Below are 17,958 nucleotides of genomic sequence, written 5' to 3'. Positions count from 1 at the left end.
CCGATGCGGGGCTCGAACTCATGGACCACACAAGATCATGACCCAAGCCGAAGTCAGACGCTTAGCCAACTGAGCCACCCGGGCGCCCCTTTCATAATATCCTTTTTGATAAATCAGCAAAGTAACGAGTACTTTCCTGAATTCTGTGAGCTGTTAGAGCAAATCATGGAACCTGAGGAGGGGGCTCACAAGGACCCCCTGATATGTAGTCAGATTGGACAGAAGTGTGGGTAGCCTGGGGACCCACCACTTAGGACAGGATTCCGAAGTAGGGAGCAGTCTCATGGGACTCAGCCAGTAACCTGTGGGGTCTGGTAATACTTCTGGTAGTACACGCAGCCGTTTTTCGTCAGAAGGATTCCGCTGTTGTAGATAAAAGCACCCCGGTGGTAGACTCCAAGGCCTTTGCTGGCAACCCTCCCAACCCTTCACAGCTCAGCCTCTGCCAAGTGCTTGGAGGCCCCCGGAACGGCCACGTGGTCCCTGCGTCCATCTGGCGGCTGCTGTTTCCACATTTGACCACGTGGTGACCTTCTACTCATCATCAAGGCCCCTAGCCAATGAAAGCCCTTCCGAGAAACTGTTTTGTTGTTGGTTTTTACAGAGTTTGTTAATGTTGACTTGTTCCTGAGAGAGACAGAGAGAGCAGAAGTGCAGAGAGAAGGAGACACAGAATCCGAAGCGGGCTCCAGGCTCCGAGCCGTCAGCACGGAGCCCGACGCGGGGCTCGAACCCACGAACCGTGAGATCGTGACCTGAGCCGAAGTTGGACGCCCAACTGACTGAGCCACCCAGGCGCCCCTGTTTTTGTTTTTTTAATTCACATCTCAAGAATTACTCTTCCGGTCCATTTCAATCACTTAAAGTCATAGTTCTTGTTTGCGGAGACCCCCCTCCCTCCCCGCCACCCCGGGAGACAGGGACTATGGCAGTTCAGCTCTGGGTCTCCTCACAGGCTCCAGAGAAGTTGCTCAGCAAATGTGTGTGACAGCAAATTGGTCGAAGAGTCAGAGATTAATAGATACCTTGGTGCATGAGGCAGCTGGGGGACAGGCCATCTGTGCCAAGGTCCCCAAGTGATTTAGAGGGGGGAGCTGGGACTATGACTTGGGGCTTCCCTCCCCCCCCCCCACCGCCTCTTTCCACACCTGACCACCTCAGTAATGCACAACGGTGAATCCTCCTTCCCAAATTCCTCCGGCCTGGTTTTCCAGGCAGCAAGAAGGCACTGAGTTCATCATGGCGTCGGGAGTAACAGGCACAGTCAATGCTTCCTGTTTGCAGGACCCCGGGCTCCCCAGGGGAGGGCGTGGAGACAGATCTGTGGACAGGCCCCCTTCTCCTCGGGGGACGGCGTGCCTGGGAACCCCGTTGCGGTGTAGATCCTGTTTGCCCCAGCACAGCCCTATGGTTCACACTGGGGTTTGCACTCAATCCGAGACGTGCCAGAGGAACAAACATACCACAACTACAGCCCTTGATAACCATTCAGACGGCCAGAGAGAGCTCCAGGCCCTATCACCGAAGCCCAGATGGAAGGGCTGTCTGGCAGGGACCCGGGTCCCAACGCACGTGAAGCGCGCACGTGGCCCAGAATATCAGATAACCCCGTGCCACTGCATTGTGACCTTTCCAAACCCCAGCCAGCAGAAGAGAAAACGGCCATGAAGCACACTGGCCCCCTTCTGGGAGCCGAGAGGGCTGGGCACGGAAGGTCAGAGAGGCCCCTTGTCATAAGGTTTGCTTTCTAGGCCTCCAGCCATCTCCCGGAGGGGCCTGCGGCTTCCATGGAGCCTTTGTGCGGTTCCACAGACAGCCGCTGCGGCAAACGCTGGTTGGCAGACAGCAGCTTGGAAAGGTGGCTTTAAGGACAGACACCGAAGAATGACACTCGTGCTCACCTTCGTCTGCACCTTCTCCCTTCTGCCCGGGAACCCAGGCAGGTGAACCCCGGCTGCCGAAGGAGAGTACCGGGACCACCTTGCACCGAGCTGTTGGCCTCTCTGGAGTTGTCTTGGCACAAGCATTCTGCCATGTGGCGGTGTGGCCTTTGTACGGATCATCTTAATGGATGCGTCACAGCCCTTGGACCGGATACACTCTCATTTTCGAATGTTCGCTAATAAGCCTGTTTCCAGTTGGGGGCTGTTTACAAATAGCTCTGCAACAAACAGTCATTTATGAGTTGAAAAGCCGTTTATTGAATTTCTTGGAGAAGCACAATGACGTATATGGGGGGGGGAGGGGAATGATTTGCTTTATTTTAGCAAAGAGAAAAAGGAGAGCTGGGACCAGGGGGACAGAATCTGTGTGACCTGGGCTGGTGGGCATACGGAGATTCACGGTGCTGCTCTCCCCCTCCCCCCCCTTTTTTTTGGTATATGTTTGAGATCTTTCATAATAAAAAAAATTAAAAATAAAAATGCAGACATGGTCCCTGTTCTCAGCTCACAGTCCCATGGGGAAGCAGACAAGAAGCCCAGGCAGAGCAGTGATGAATGCCAGGAAGAGGCCAGGGGACCCAGAGGAGGGCCGCTTACTTCTGACTTAGGGAATCAGGAAGGGCTTCAGGGAAGAGGGGACAGTGGAGGAGGTGGTCACGTGACACTGAAGGGAAGGGGGCGCTAGGCAGAGGTCCCTTTGGGAGCAAAGAGCAGGTAGAGAAAGAAAGTGCTGCAGATAAAGCCTGGTGTGACGGACCATCTGGCCCGAGTGGAGGTGAGGGGGAGCCAGAGCCGGAGCAGAGGACGCGAGGGGCGGGGGTGGGGGGCAGTTCAGTGGCATTGCGTGAACCTTAGTGGCGTCCAGGTGGCGTCCAGGTGCCGGGCAGCTGGGGGACCAGGCCATCTGACCTGAGGACCGTCACTCCACTCAGATCACCACGACTCCCGAAAGCAGGACAGATTGCAGGTGGTGGAAGGGGGAATTTGCAGCTTTTTGCTTCTCCTGAATTACTCCTCTGAGATCGTTTCCAGAATGCTCATCCCCCACACGGTGCCCTCGATTTCTTTGCTATTTTTAGCCTACCTCTTCCAAGAGGCCATGACCTTTTTGAAGGCAGGGGCTAGGTTCTACTCGTCTCTGCAGCCCCAGCGTTTAGCCCACAGCAGGTGCTGAATAAACGCTTGTGAACGAGTGAACCTCCATCGCGCGTTTACTCAGAGCAAGACACAACTGTCCACGCTTTACATGCATTGCTTCGTATGCCAGGGCTTCCTGACCACCCTCATGGAGGGTGTTACTGTCACCCCCTGGGTTAGTTCAGGTCCTCCAAGACAGGATTTGGGGGAGGTACCTGGAGGGGAAAAGGAAGGAGAGCCAGAGAAGGCGGGAGGGTTGGGTGAGAAGATTCTCCGAGGGCAGGTGGTGCCGTCCTAGGAGCGTCAGAAAATCATCCAATCATTGGTTAGGGGAGTCCGGCACCCCGCCCTGTGGGAGCCGGCCAGCGTAGCTCCCCTTTACTCAGGCCCCGGCTGGGGACAGCCCCATTGCTGCAACCTTGGCAGAAACCCCAGAGTGGATCCAGAAGAGCAACAGCTAGAGCCGGCTGTCAATGTCACGCACGGTCCCCATTTTGCAGGCGTGAAGACTGAGGCCTGAGAGGTAAGGTCACTTGCCCACGGCCGCACAGATAGGAACGAGTTGAGCTCCTTTGCTTCAGAGGCCATCTTTGTGACCCCCCCCCCATTCCGTAACAGTGTTGTTATGCATTGGATCGAATTATGCATTGAATTGTGTCCCCCGAATTCATATGTGGAAGGCCCAACCCCCGGTGCCTCGGAACGTGACCTCCTCTGGAAAGAGGGTCGCTGCAGACGCAATTAGTTACGATGAGGTTGCACTGGAGTGGGGTGGGCCCCCAATCCAATGTGACTGGTGTCTTCACGGAAAGGGGCGATTTGGACACAGAGACCCACGCGGGGAGAATGCCGTGTGAACAAGGCAGAGAAAAGGGTGATGTGCCCGCAAGCCAAGGGACGCCAAAGACAGCTAGCAGCCCGCCAGAGCTGAGAACGAGCCTGGGACAGGTCCTCCCTCAGCAGGAACCAACCCCACTGACCCCTTAATCTCGGGCTTCTGGCCCCCAGGACCGCGAGACAACACATTTCTGTTGTTTAACCCCCTCCAACTTGGGGTAACTTGGTTACAACGGTCCTGCCGAGCTAACACAGCGTGAACCTCCTTGGAGGCAGCTAATGATGCAGGGATGTGCGAGCTGGACTCCCGGGATGTGCTCCACCCTCCACCCCAGCAGCATGAACCAGGATGGGATCCTTCCCAGACGTGGTTCCGGCCCCCATCCTTGGTCGGCTGTGCTCCTGGCTGATAAGCTGTCTTATGAAAATCCATTCTAGTTTATCTCCCGTGGCTCAAACCTCTAGAGGGTATCCGTGCAGGGGACTCTTCGGGCCAGCCATCCCCAGGCCCGGCTGTGGCCAGCCTCCTGTCCCCTCAGCTCCGTCTGTGAAGGTCCCCGCTTCCGAGCCCTCCGAGGGAAGCAGGTTCTTCCCGCCATCTGCCAGGCAGCCTGTTTCCCCACATGGTAGCTCCTCTTTCCAGGGACTCCAGACCCCACCCTCAGCTCCTCTAGGCCCCCGCTGCCCGCCCTAGGCTTCAGGAGCCCAAGGAAAGGGGGGTTTGCCGGAAGATGGCCAAGAGCTGACAAAGAAGGCAAAAGGTGTCTTTCCTAGGCACCCAGAGAGCTACGGAAAAACCAAGAACAGAAACTGAATCTCTTGCTGCAGGGCTGCAAGCTGTATGTCCCTGCATTCAGCCATTCATTCAACAAATTCTTGCCTAGTGCCTGCAGTGCAACAGACCAGCACATGGGAGGGGAGACGAGGGTGAATCAGTGATTACTGAACCCATCGTAGGTTCAGTATAGATGGACTGACACACTGGGTGGGGGTTGGGTGGAGAGAGAGGCAGAAATCCAAGAAGGCTTCTTGGAGGAGGCAACCACCTTGGGCAATTTACCTAACTTCTCTAAGCATCTGATCAATTATTTATTTTCTTTAGTAAGTAACTCGTAGGCAAAACTGTAGGGGTCAAAAGCAGAACAGTGGCTCCCAGGGGTAGGGGGAGGGAAGGTAAAGGGCCCCAAGGGAATTGTTGTTGTTGTTGTTGTTATGTTGGGAATGTTCTATGACTCGGCGAGGATGGTGTTTCCACAACTGTATATTTTTGTCAAAACTTACCAAATTGTACACTTAAAAGTGGTGAGTTTTACTGTGTGTAAATTATACTTCAAGAAAACTGATTAACAAAATAGAAAATAGCATTTTATTTTATTTTATTTGAGAGAGACAGAGAGAGTGTGAGTGGGGGAGGGGCAGAGAGAGGGAGAGAGAGAATCCCAAGCAGGCTTCCGGTCACCAGCGTAGAGCCCGATGCGGGGCTCAAACTCACAAAACCATGAGATCATGACCGGAGCCAAAACCAAGAGTCATACGCTTAACTCACTGAGCCACCCAGGCGCCGCAAACATAAAAGAACTTTTAATGTGGTTTTATATCTTATAAAAATAATACACGTTTATTTTTTTTAAGGTTTATTTATTTTTGAGAGAGAGAACGAGAGGGGCAGAGAGAGAGGGAGACACAGAATCAGAAGCAGGCTCCAGGCTCGGAGCTGTCAGCACAGAGCCCGACGCGGGGCTCGAACTCACGGACTGTGAGATAATGACCTGAGCCAAAGTTGGACGCTTACCATATCCCAAGGCTACTTGGATATAACCACTATGATTAACATTTTGGTAAATGGCCTCTGAGACATTCATGTATATATCAACCTGTGTATCTCATGCTTTTACAAAAATTAGATATCACTATACATATGATTTTATAACTGAATATTATAATTTTGGCGTTTCATTTCACTATTCTTCTACAATAAAGTTTTTCTTTCCCTCATGGTATCCTGTTTATAGTCACAGCCAAGTTTTTTTTTCTTTAAATTTTTTTTTTTAATGTTTATTTATTTTTGAGACAGAGAGAGACAGAGCATGAACGGGGGAGGGGCAGAGAGAGAGGGAGACACAGAATCGGAAGCAGGCTCCAGGCTCCGAGCTGTCAGCCCAGAGCCCGACGCGGGGCTCGAACTCACGGACCGCGAGATCGTGACCTGAGCTGAAGTCGGGCGCTCAACCGACTGAGCCACCCAGGCGCCCCTAGTCACAGCCAAGTTTAATTAACCAGTTTCCCTTGTGTGATGCCTCTGTCTGTTCTTTCCCGTTTTTTGGGATTACACTCAAGTTGGTATTGGGCATCACTGTAGACCAGAATTTCTTGAACTTCTCTGTGTGAGAATGCTTCTGGCCGCCTGGAAAAGCCCCCTCTCAAAATAATATTTTAAAACAGTATGGAGGTTCCTCAAAAAACTAAAAATAGAACTACCCCACGACCCAGCAATCGCACTACTAGGCATTTATCCACGGGATACAGGGGGGCTGTTTCGAAGGGACACGTGCACCCCCATGTTTAGAGCAGCACTATCAACAATAACCAAAGTATGGGAAGAGCCCAAATGCCCATCGATGGATGAATGGATAAAGAAGATGTGGTACATAGACACAATGGAGTATTACTCGGCAATCAAAAAGAATGAAATCTTGCCATTTGCAACTACGTGGATGGAACTGGAGGGTATTATGCTAAGTGAAATTAGTCAGCCAGAGAAAGACAAAAATCATATGACTTCACTCATATGAGGACTTTAAGAGACAAAACAGACGAACATAAGGGAAGGGAAGCAAACATAATATAAAAACAGGGAGGGGGGCCAAACAGAAGAGACTCATAAATATGGAGAATGAACTGAGGGTTACGGGAGGGGTTGTGGGGGGGGGATGGGCTAAGGGGGTCAGGGGCATTAAGGAATCTACTCCTAAAATCATTGTTGCACTAAATGCTAACTAATTTGGATGTAAATTAAAAAAATAAATAAATAAAATAAAAAGATATTTTATAATGCATAGAATTATATACCAGCGTTTCAAAGGAAACCAATTACAGTATATTAAAACCTATTTATCGGGGCGCCTGGGTGGCGCAGTCGGTTAAGCGTCCGACTTCAGCCAGGTCACGATCTCGCGGTCCGTGAGTTCGAGCCCCGCGTCAGGCTCTGGGCTGATGGCTCGGAGCCTGGAGCCTGTTTCCGATTCTGTGTCTCCCTCTCTCTCTGCCCCTCCCCCGTTCATGCTCTGTCTCTCTCTGTCCCAAAAATAAATAAAAAACGTTGAAAAAAAAAATTAAAAAAAAAAAAATAAAACCTATTTATCAAAATATATTTAAAAAATATTTTTTAAGTTTATTTTGAGAGAGAGACGGAGTGCATGTGAGTGGCAGAGGGGTAGAGAGAGAGAGGGAGAGGATCCCAAGCAAGCTCTGAGCTGTCGGTGCGGAGCCCAATGTGGGGCTCGATCCCACACACCATGAGATCACGACCTGAGCCGAAATCAAGAGAACGCTTAACCGACTGAGCCACCCAGGCGCCCCTACCAAAATATACTTTTTAATTTGTGTCACAGAGATCCAGAGGTGTGAGACATGTGGAGCAGAGCCACCCCAGCAGACCCACACCTACAGTGAAAAGCAGAGCAGCCCCGGTCCCACCGACCCGCAATCAGCCGAGCCCCACAATACGGGCAGACGTGTGGTCATTGTTTTAACCTACTTGAGTGTTGGAATCGTGTGTTTCACGGCAAGGCTGTCTGATTCCATGGGGGACGGTGGGGGGAAGTAGCCTTCCCGTGGAAAACATCCCCTAAGGTTATAGCTAAGCCTGGAGCTGAAATGGCAAATAAACATACGAAAAGAGGCTCCCCAACCCCGCGTCAGCAGCAGATTGCAAATTGAACAACAATGAGATCACAACACACCTATTCGCGTGGCTAAATTCCAAAACAGTGATCACACCAAATACCCACGAGGGTGTCGAGCGACAGGCATTTTCCTCCGTCGCTGCTGGGAATGCAAAATGGCACAGACAGCTCGGAAGTTCGGTGGTTTCTTACAAAGCTAAACATAGTCTCACCGTATGGTCCGGCAGTTGTTCCTCTGAGTATTTACCCAAAGGAGTTGAAAGTGACATCCACACAAAAAGCTGCACACAGATATTTATGGAAGCTTTATTTGTAATTGCCAAAGCTGAAGGAACCGAGATGTCCTCTGACATCTGGATAAGCAACTGTGGAACGTGCGGGCAATGGAAGAACATCATGGATAAAAAGAAATGAGCTATCAAGCCATGAAAAGACATGGAGGAGATGTAAATGTGGACTGCTAAGTAAAGGAGTGAATTGAAAAGCTATGTACTGTATGATCCTAACTATATGACGTTCTGGGAAAGGCAAAACTAGAAACAGTAAAAAAAAAAAAAAAAAAAAAAAAAAAGAGGGCGTCTGGGTGACTCAGCAGGTGAAGTGTCTGTCTTCGGCTCAGGTCACGATCTCGCGGTTCGTGAATTCGAGCCCCACATCCGGCTCTGTGCTGACAGCTCAGAGCCTGGAGCCTGCTTCACATTCTGTGTCTCCCTCTCTGTCCCTTCCCTGCTCACACACACACACACACACACACACTCTGTCAAAAATAAATTAACATTAAAAAATTACAAAAAAAAAAAAAAAAGAAGAAAAGAAAGAAAACCAGTGTTCCTAGGGGTTCAGGAAAAGAAAAGGAGGGGTGAATAAGTAATGCACTGGGGATGTGTAGGGCAGAGTGCCTACTCTGTGTGACACCATATGGTGGGTACATGACATGGTACGTTGGTCAAAACCCACAGAATATCCAATGCCAGGAATGAACCCTGATGTTAACCATGGCCTTTACTTAACAGTAACGTGTCATTATTGGCTTATCAATGGTAAACAACGTCCCACACTAATGCAGGATGTTACCTAATAGGGTAAACTCCGGGGGCAGGGAGACGGGAAGCGTATGGGAACTCTAGTTCCTGCTCCATTTTTATGTAAACCTTAACCTGATTTAAAAAATAAAGTCTATTATGAAGTGCAAAAAAAGAAAAAAAGGGGGGGGAGAGCTGTAGCTAACAGGCGTGCTTTTCCTCCCTAATGCATGTAACAGCAAGACCTCATAACTTTGAAACGGTAACGAGGGAGGGATCGAGATCTCCACTGGGATCCTGTGGGTGGTAAAGCCACAGGTACTGCTGATTCTCCCGTGGTTTGCCGCCTACCTCCGCAAGTGAAGGAAGTGCTAAATCTCATCTCGAGGTCTCTGAAAATAAAGGGGCAGTGTTTTTGCTCCCCCATCCCGCTTCACGGATTGCTTGTGGTAGGAGCAGTTTTGCCGCGTCGGCGTGTGCGCACTTGTGAGATTTTGCTGGCAGTCGGGGAAGTGGTCTTCCAATTGGCAGGTGCGGTTTCCAGTCGATGTGGGAAACGAAGGCAAAAGAAACAAATTAGATTTCCTTGCAACTTACAGCCCGTTGACAGGTTGTTGAGACAGGCAGAGTGGCCTTCCTCTAGGAGCTAAGCTGCCTGGAGGATGACACTTCGCTAAGGGCAAAAGGCAATCTTAGCTTAACGTTATTCCAGCCCCCGAGATCCTGTTTTAACACGTAAACATTCCTTTGGGAGCCTCATCTCTGTCTCCCAAGACGTATGTCGCCTATCACCCTCCAAACATATGGCCCACTGATATAAGTCTGAAGGGTCTCATGATTGGGTTTTTACTAACCAGTAATAAATGACCTTTTCCTAAGGGCAGCTAGACCCTCAAGGTCCTAGAAACCTCCTTTCCAAAATACCTTGGAAGCTTGTGCTGTCCCTAACCCCCTCCCAACTTCAAAGTATACAATCAGCCACTCTTCACAATCCCCAGGCAGCTCTTTCTGCCCACGGGTCCTGTCCCTGTGCTCTAATAAGACCACCTTTTGGGGGCCCCTGGGTGATTCAGTCGGTGAAGCGTTCGACTCTTGATTTCAGCTCAGGTCATGATCTCACAGTTTGTGGGTTGGAGCCCCTCATCGGGCTCTGCGCTGACAGTGTGGAGCCTGCTTGGGTTTCTCTCTCTCCCTCTCTCTGCTCCTCCCCTGCTCGCGCGGGCACTCTCTCAAAATAAATAAACGTTCAAAAAAAAATAAATACGAAATAAAATACAGATATCTTTTTGCACCAAAGATATCTCAAGAATTCTTCCTTGGCTGTCGGCTCTGCACCCCACAGTCACCCAGCATTTAAAGCGTCTGCTCTCCTACCTCCAACCTGCAGCTAGGGGTCCTCAAATTCTTCATCCCGGGGCCACCCTGCTCTTTAACACTCAAATGGAAACAGCCTGAGCGGCTGTCCAGGACACCAGGATCTCACAGGTTTGCCTCCCCAGAGACCGCAGAGCAATGCTTCCTTGCCCTGCCCTGCCCTGGCTGCTGCCTGGCACCCTGGCCACCTCCCTTTCCTCTGGATCGCCGCCCTGCTCCCCAGAAACGGGTCACCTCCTGCCATCTGGTGACATGTCCAGGCTTCAGCTCCCAGGATGGCTTCCCTGGGCTCAGCACCCTCCCAGAATTCCCTGAAACACGGCTACCCCCCCGGCCTGGGGACATTTACTGCAGGTTTGGGGAGAACAGACGGCCGATTTAAACTAGAGGTCGCTGCTACCAAAGTCTGCAATCTCAGATTCTCCACGGGGGGCACCCTAGTTGTCTCTTTTCTTAGCCCTCCTCTGACTCTGTACAGGGACTCACTGGAACTCTACAAGCGTGAATGCTCTTGACCGGGGCCTCCCTGGAGTGTGGACCTCCGCAGCCCCCCACCCCAGGGGGAGGAGAAATCAGGCCTCCTGTCCGAAGCCTGCTTCCGCTTCTGCTCCCACAGCTTTGACCGTGGGAATATTCGTTCTCTTCGGGGGCAACCCCCACCCTCCTCAAGAGCCTGGACAGGACAGACCATCACAGCATATGGCTGCACACCCCAAGGTCAGGCCGGCTCTACCGCCTGTGGTCGGACAGCCCAGACCAGTGGCTTAAAAAAAAAAAAAAAGTACTTTAACAGACCCAGCTTACATAACTTCAGAATACTCAACGCCTTACCTCACAGGCCGATAAAGAAACTTACTTAGCAGCTCTTACTTCACAGCTGCCTGCCCAAGAGGATCGATCCATGGAGGTGATCGTTCCAGAACAATCCAGAACAAAGAGAAGATCGTCTCTGCAAGCAACTTCTCTCTCCTGCCCTAGCATGTAAAAGTCGTTTGTAATCTTTTTTTAAAAAAGTTTATTTATTTAAGCAATCTCTCCACCCAATGTGGGGCTCAAGCTCACAACCCCCAAATCAAGTCAGTGCACGCTCCACTGACTGAGCCAGCCAGGTGCCCCTAGCAGTTTCTAGCATCAGCAGTTTCAAGATGCATTTAATAAAATTATTCTGTCATGGGGTGCCATGATAGAATAATTTTATTGAAGTGAATATTTGATAATTTGGTAGATTAAAAATGGTACCTCAGGGGCGCCTGGGTGGCTCAGTCGGTTAAGCGTCGGACTTTAGCTCAGGTCACGATCTCGCAGTTCGTGAGTTCGAGCCCCGCATCAGGCTCTGTGCTGACAGCTCGGAGCCTGGAGCCTGCTTCGGATTCTGTGTCTCCCTCTCTCTCTGCCCCTCCCCTGCTCATGCTCTGTCTGTCAAAAAATGAATAAACGTTAAAAAAAATTTTTTAATGGTACCTCAGTTTGATTTAATTTGCATTTCTATGATTATTTGGAAAACTGAACTTTTTTGGATATGTATATTGGCACGCTTGTGTTTCTTATTCTGTGAATTGTCTGTTTAGATCATGAACCTATATCTCTGTCTGTTAGCTTGTTGGAAATGGTTTTCCCAGTTTTCCATTTAGTTTTCCACAAGCTAAACATTTACATTCTGACTAACCAAATCTCTCAATATTTCCTTTATGGTCTCTGTCTTCTGTGTTATGCTGAGAAAAACCTACCTGACCCCGAGGGATGTAAATATTCACTTAACCGGTCAGTGTTGATTCCATTTGGAGTTGAATGCAGTGTAAAAGATCCAATCTGATCATTTCCATAAACATCAGCCGATTTCCCCTGGAAGCCTTTTATCAAATAATCTCATCTTTCCCCCACTGCTTTGAAGTGCTGCTTTTATTTGTTTTGTAAACCTTATGTACCCGGTTCTTTGTTTTTGAAATCCCTACCTCCCAGGGATATTACCAGGATTAAATGAAGTAACATCTTCAGAGTCCCTAGCATGGGAACGTAAAATCCTCTCCAAACATCTTGGTTCTCTTCCCTTCTCCTCTTCTCCAGACCATTACTCCCTCCTCATGCCATATGCTTCTACTGTTGACCTTGGGATTCTGGGAACAGTTCCAGCCACACAGAAGGTGCTTACTCAGGCTTTGCCGTTTGGCCCCCAAACTTCTTTTTGGCCTGTTAGCACCTCAGCCAAGGTGACCTTGTTCTGGAGGGCTGGATGGGTGAGCCGCCAGGGGAAGATGGTAATTACACAGTGCTGAGTCTGTGGTAGGGGTGGGGGGAGTCAGGGGAGACGTCCCAGGGGGAGGTGACGTTGGAGCCGGGTCTAGGAGGGGAGAGGAACTGGCAGGCAGAGAAGAGAGAAAGGGCATCCGTGGCCAAGGGAACAGCGTGATCCAAGCAGGGGAGTGTGTGGGGGCAATGGCAGAGGTCAAGAGTGGCAGGAGGCTGGGGATGACAAGTCAGGGAGGGGTGCCTGTGCCCGGGAACGGGTAGGGATTCATTTAAGTGGGAGAGTCCCACGATCACATTTGTGTTTTAGGAAGATCAGCCCAGGCCAGATGGCGGGTGGGGAGACCGGTACTAGGAGGCTGTTGAGAGAGCCCAGATGCAATGGGGGGGGGGGGGGGTGGTGGTGGCCAGGACCAAGATGGTGGCCTTGAGGATGAAAGGAAACGAGCAGTTTTCAAAACCATCCGATAAAATGAAAAGAGAGAGACTGGCAGGGGTTTGAAGTGGAAGAGACAGGAGGTGAGGAGGACCTCCAGGTTCCTGGCTGGGGGGCTATGTCCGTGACGCAGGATTCACTGAGACAGGAGCACTGATCGGGGAGCACGTTTGGGCTCAGGTTGGGGAGGACAAGGGCATCAGTGGAAAGGGACGGGGTGGAGAGGACACAGAAAAATTCAAAACGTGCAAAACTCGATGCGTTCTTGTACGCATTCCAGGCATCTGTTAAAGAAGGGCAGAACCAAGGGGGTGGCAGAAGGGATGGTGGGAAGTGGATGGTTTGAAAAATATTTAGGAAGTGGAGTCGACAAGATCTGGCAGATGCTTTGATTTTTTTTTTTTTTAAGACCGGCAAGAATCTCGGATAGTACCCCCAGGGCGGGTAACTGCCTGCGGGCCAAAGGCGCCTGTTTCCGAGACGGGGAACACAGGGAAAGGAGGAGGCTTGGTGGGAAGATTAATTAACGCAACAATCCTCAGCTACTTACTCGATGCCAGGAACTTTGTATTTAGGACAGAGCCATGACAAAATTTCTGCTCTTAGGAGACTTAAATTCAGTGAGGAGGGCTAGACAATAAAGAAACAAACAAGTAAACATATGTCAAGTGGTGAAAATTGTTATGGAGGTAAATGAAGTGGCAGTGAAGTCCAAAGTGTTTTAAACATATTTTTGTTTTATTTCTAAGTAAGCCGTACACACCATGTGGGGCGGGGACTCATGACCCCGAGGTCAAGAGTCACACGCTGTACCGATTGAGCCAGGCAGGCGCCCCTGGTTCGCAATTTTTTAACGATATGACCAGCGATGGTCCCACTAAGAAGGTGTCACATGGGCAGAGACTTGGAGAGAGGGGGAAGAGCATTCCAGGAAGGGGAAACGGCAAGTGCAAAGGCCCTGAGGCAGGAGCATGCTAGATATGTTCTAGCAACAGTGAGGAGACCAGTGTGGTGGGACAAGGAGGAACAGTGTGGTAGGGGAGGAGTGGCGGAAGATGGGATTGGAGGGGAAGCAGAGGCAGATACTGTGGGGCCACGTAGGCCATTGTAAAGGCTCTGGCTTTTATGCTAAGAAAGCCATGAAAGCTCTCTGGAGAATCTTGGGCAGAAGAGGACCCTGAATACATTGAATTTTTAGAAGCTTAGTGAGTAAGAATTCCTTGGTCTTTAAATTTTTAAAATGTTTATTGGTGGGGAAGGGGCAGAGAGAGAAGGAGAAAGAAAACTCCAAGCAGCCCTATGCAGGGCTTGATCCCACGAACCAGGAGATCATGGCCTAGGCCGAAATCAAGAGCCGGACGCCCAACCAACAGAGCCTACCCAGGTGCCTCAAGAATTCCTTGGTCTTTAGGTCTCAGTTCTACCACTTTCCAGCTAGGTGACCTTGGACAAGTTATTTAATTTCTCTGTGTCCTCAGCATCACAATCTGTAAAACAATAAAAGCGATCACTCTGTATGGTTATTGTGAGGGTTAAGTACAGTTAAAATGAAGAAAGCACTCAGAACCGTATCTGGCACTGTAGGGCGGGAGCAGCAATTATGATCATTATCATCAAGGCTGCTGGTGTTGAGAACAGACTGGAGGGCACCAGGGCGGAAGCAGGGACACCATCCGGGCAGCCCCTGCAGTGGCCCAGTGGTCCAGGAGAATGGCGAGAGTGACTGGGACCCGAGTGGAGAGAAATGGTCAGAATGAGGGAGAGCTGATATCATCCGCCGGTGGGTCACATGTGAAACGTGACAGAAAGAGGGAGTTATGGTGGCTCTAAGGATTTTGCCCTGAGCACACGGAAACTGAAGTCGCTGTTCGCTGGGAAAGGAAGGAACGTCAGGAGTCTGCCTTTGAGCGTGATGCACAGGAGACGCCCCTGGATGTCGCAGTGTGAAGGCAGGCAGTTGGAGATACAGGTGGCCCAAGCTGGGGGCATATGCTTGTGAGCGGTCAGTATACAGTGGATGCTGAAAGCCGTGGGACCAGATGGGCTTACCGAGGAAGCGAGCACAGATGGAGAGGAGGGCCAAGGATGGGCCTGGGAGTCTGCCGTGTTGACAGCAAGGGCTCAACGGATGCCACCACCCCGCTGATGTCATTTTTGAAAAGCCTGCAGACTTTTGAAAAAGCTTGAGGGAAAGGTTTTGGGTTTTGTCGGAGATCTCTCAAATGTTTGAAGTAGCATTTCTAGGACACATAATTGGGACAGGCTTGGGAAGACACTAGAGACGGGTAAGCACAGAGGGGGAAGGATGGGGGGGTCAGAGTTGAAGTCTTTGCTGATCCAGAAAGCAATTTTCGTGTAAAACTGGCTTGAAGGGTATGTGAATCACCAATACAACCATATACTGGTATAAAAATAATTTAATGGTTTTTTTTTTTTTTTTTTTTTTTTTTTTTTTTTTTTAAGGAGAGAGAGAGACAGAGCATGAGCAGGGGAGGAACAGAGAAGGAGGGAGACACAGAATCCGAAACAGGCTCCAGGCTCTGAGCTGTCAGCACAGAGCCCGATGCAGGGCTCGAACCCACGAACTGTGCGATTATGACCTGAGCTGAAGTCGGGCACTTAACTGACTGAGCCACCCAGGCACCCTGGTATAAAAATAATTTAACAAGAGGCAGTGGCTAAGAGCACGGATCTTTTTTTTTTTTTCACTTATTTATTTTTTTTAAGTAGGTTCCACGCCCAGTGTGGGGATTGAACTCACAACCCTGAGATCAAGAGTCACGTGACCTACTGACTGAGCCAGCCAGCCCCCCCCCCCCCAAGAGCATGGATTTTGAAGGTGAATGTGCTATGGTTCTTCAGGCTCTGCCCAGTGTGACCCTGGCTGTGCACTTCTCTAGCTCAGCTCTTCATCTGTAGAATGGGCTCAGTTTAGTGTCTCCATCACAGGCTTTGAAAGAACGAAATAGAAATGCTGGCAAAGTGCTTAGCATAGCTCTGACCCTACAGAAAACCACGCACACACTTTGTTTCTTCTCTACTACCACTCGCACCAACACTTCTGACACCAAACGTGGGTTTTTTCTCACGTCAACCATTCTCTGACACCAGCTGGATGTCCTACAGTTCCGTTCAGTTCTGACATTATCGACCTAGAGTTAGCGTCAGATCCCACAAGTTAAGGGCTCAGTCCCGAGACTGCCCTCACTTCAGATGTTAATGGACAGTCCCAGCCTCCCTTATGTCTGATCTGCCAGCTATAAATCAGGGGTTCCCATGACCCCTTCCCCCAATAAGTCAATAATTTGGTAGAAAGGCTCACACAACTCAGGAAAGTGCTTTGCTTTCTAGTATCTATTTATTTAAAAAGATAGAACTCAGGAATAGCAGGGTGGAAGAGATAAGTAGGACAAGGTATGAGGAGGCCGAACACAGAGCTTCCGTGCCCTCTCTGGGAGCACCACCCTCCCAGCACCTTGATGGGCTCACCAATCTAGAAGCTCTGTGAGTCCCTTTGGTTAGGATTTTTATGGAGGTTCCATTATGGAGGCATGCTTGATGAAATCGCTGACCATTGGTGATTGAAGTCAATCTCCAGCCCCTCTCCTCTACCCACAGATCAGGCGGTGAGGAGGCTGAAATTTCCAACCCTCCAATCACGTGGCTGGTTTCTCGGGCACCCCCCCCCACCCATCTTTAGAGATTTTCCAAAAGTTACCTTAGTAATATACACATACGTTTGACTGAAAGGGGCTTGTTATGAACAACAAAAGGTACGCCTCTAAACCCTGTCATTCAGAGATCCCCAGGAATTTCCTGTGCCGGGAACTAGAGCTGGATGAAAATCAAATTTATTGGGTTATAATTATAGCCAATATGATGGGTCCACAATCAAGTGTTGCTATCTAATTGACAAGGATACTAAAAGAAAAAAACAACTTCGAATAGCATGAAGGGGCAGTGGAGAGGGGGCTGGAATCAGTATTCTGGGCGGGGCTGAACTCAGAGGCATGTGACCGGTGGAGTTACAGAGGCTTCCCCGCTCTCAGGAGGGACCCACTTCTTGGTTTAACGCTCTGCTCTCACTGTCTTGAAATTCGTAATAATTTTCTCCTTGGAACTGTGTTTTGTAAAGGAAGTCCAATGGGACAGCGAAGCATGTGTGTGAGCAGAGAAGGTACACCGGGTGGCAGAAAGCGGGGTCCGGGCCAGCAATATGGCAGGCGGCGGGCAGCATGAGTGTTGAGCAGTTGACCTGGCCACCCAGTGTGCAGCCACATGGCGGGGCAGTCTGGGATCCGTGCCCAGACCGCCAGCAGCAGAATATGGCTGCAGTCCACCAAAGCCATGGTGAGAGAAGGGACCCCACGTGGAAGGGCCCATCCAGTAGATCTATGCAAACGTGAGCTCTGCAGCCTAAGTCTGGGACGGGAACTGCCAGCATTTGGGCAGAAAACGGTCAGTAAATTATGACAAAATCAAAGCATACGCATGGACGTTGCAATAAAGCATGTTGGGGAGTTGCCAATTCTTCAGGGTTTAGAATCCCTGGTTCTGAAGACTGCTACAATATTGCAAAGCAAATATTCAGAGGCTTAGAAATAGAACTCAAATGTAAAGGTCACATTTTACAGAAAATTCTATTTTCATGTGAAGTTTCATTATTAATGAGAAGGGCAATTTTAAATTATTATTATTATTATTATTATTATTATTATTATTATTATTTGCTTGTAATCCAAGGTATGGCAGTCAAGTGCCTAAACAGGTCATTAAAATTATAGACAAATTATGAAGTCGCTTTCATTTTTTTTCCCCCAGAGGAGGGCACAAATGCTCTCCCTCGCTATTAGAAATTACACAGTGGGTGGGCGCCTGGGCGGCTCAGTTGGTTAAGCGTCCGATTTCAGCCCAGGTCATGATCTCGTGGTTTGTGAGTTCGGGTCCCACGCCCAGCCCTGTGCTGACAGCTCAGAGCCTGGAGCCTGCTTCTGAATCTGTGTCTCCCTCCCTCTCTGCTTCTGCCCCACCTGCGCGCTCTCTCTCTCTCAAAAATAAAA

This window comes from Panthera tigris, chromosome B4, assembly GCF_018350195.1.
Source record: "Panthera tigris isolate Pti1 chromosome B4, P.tigris_Pti1_mat1.1, whole genome shotgun sequence".
Lineage (NCBI taxonomy): Eukaryota > Metazoa > Chordata > Mammalia > Carnivora > Felidae > Panthera > Panthera tigris.
Note: the sequence above shows the minus strand (reverse complement) of the source record.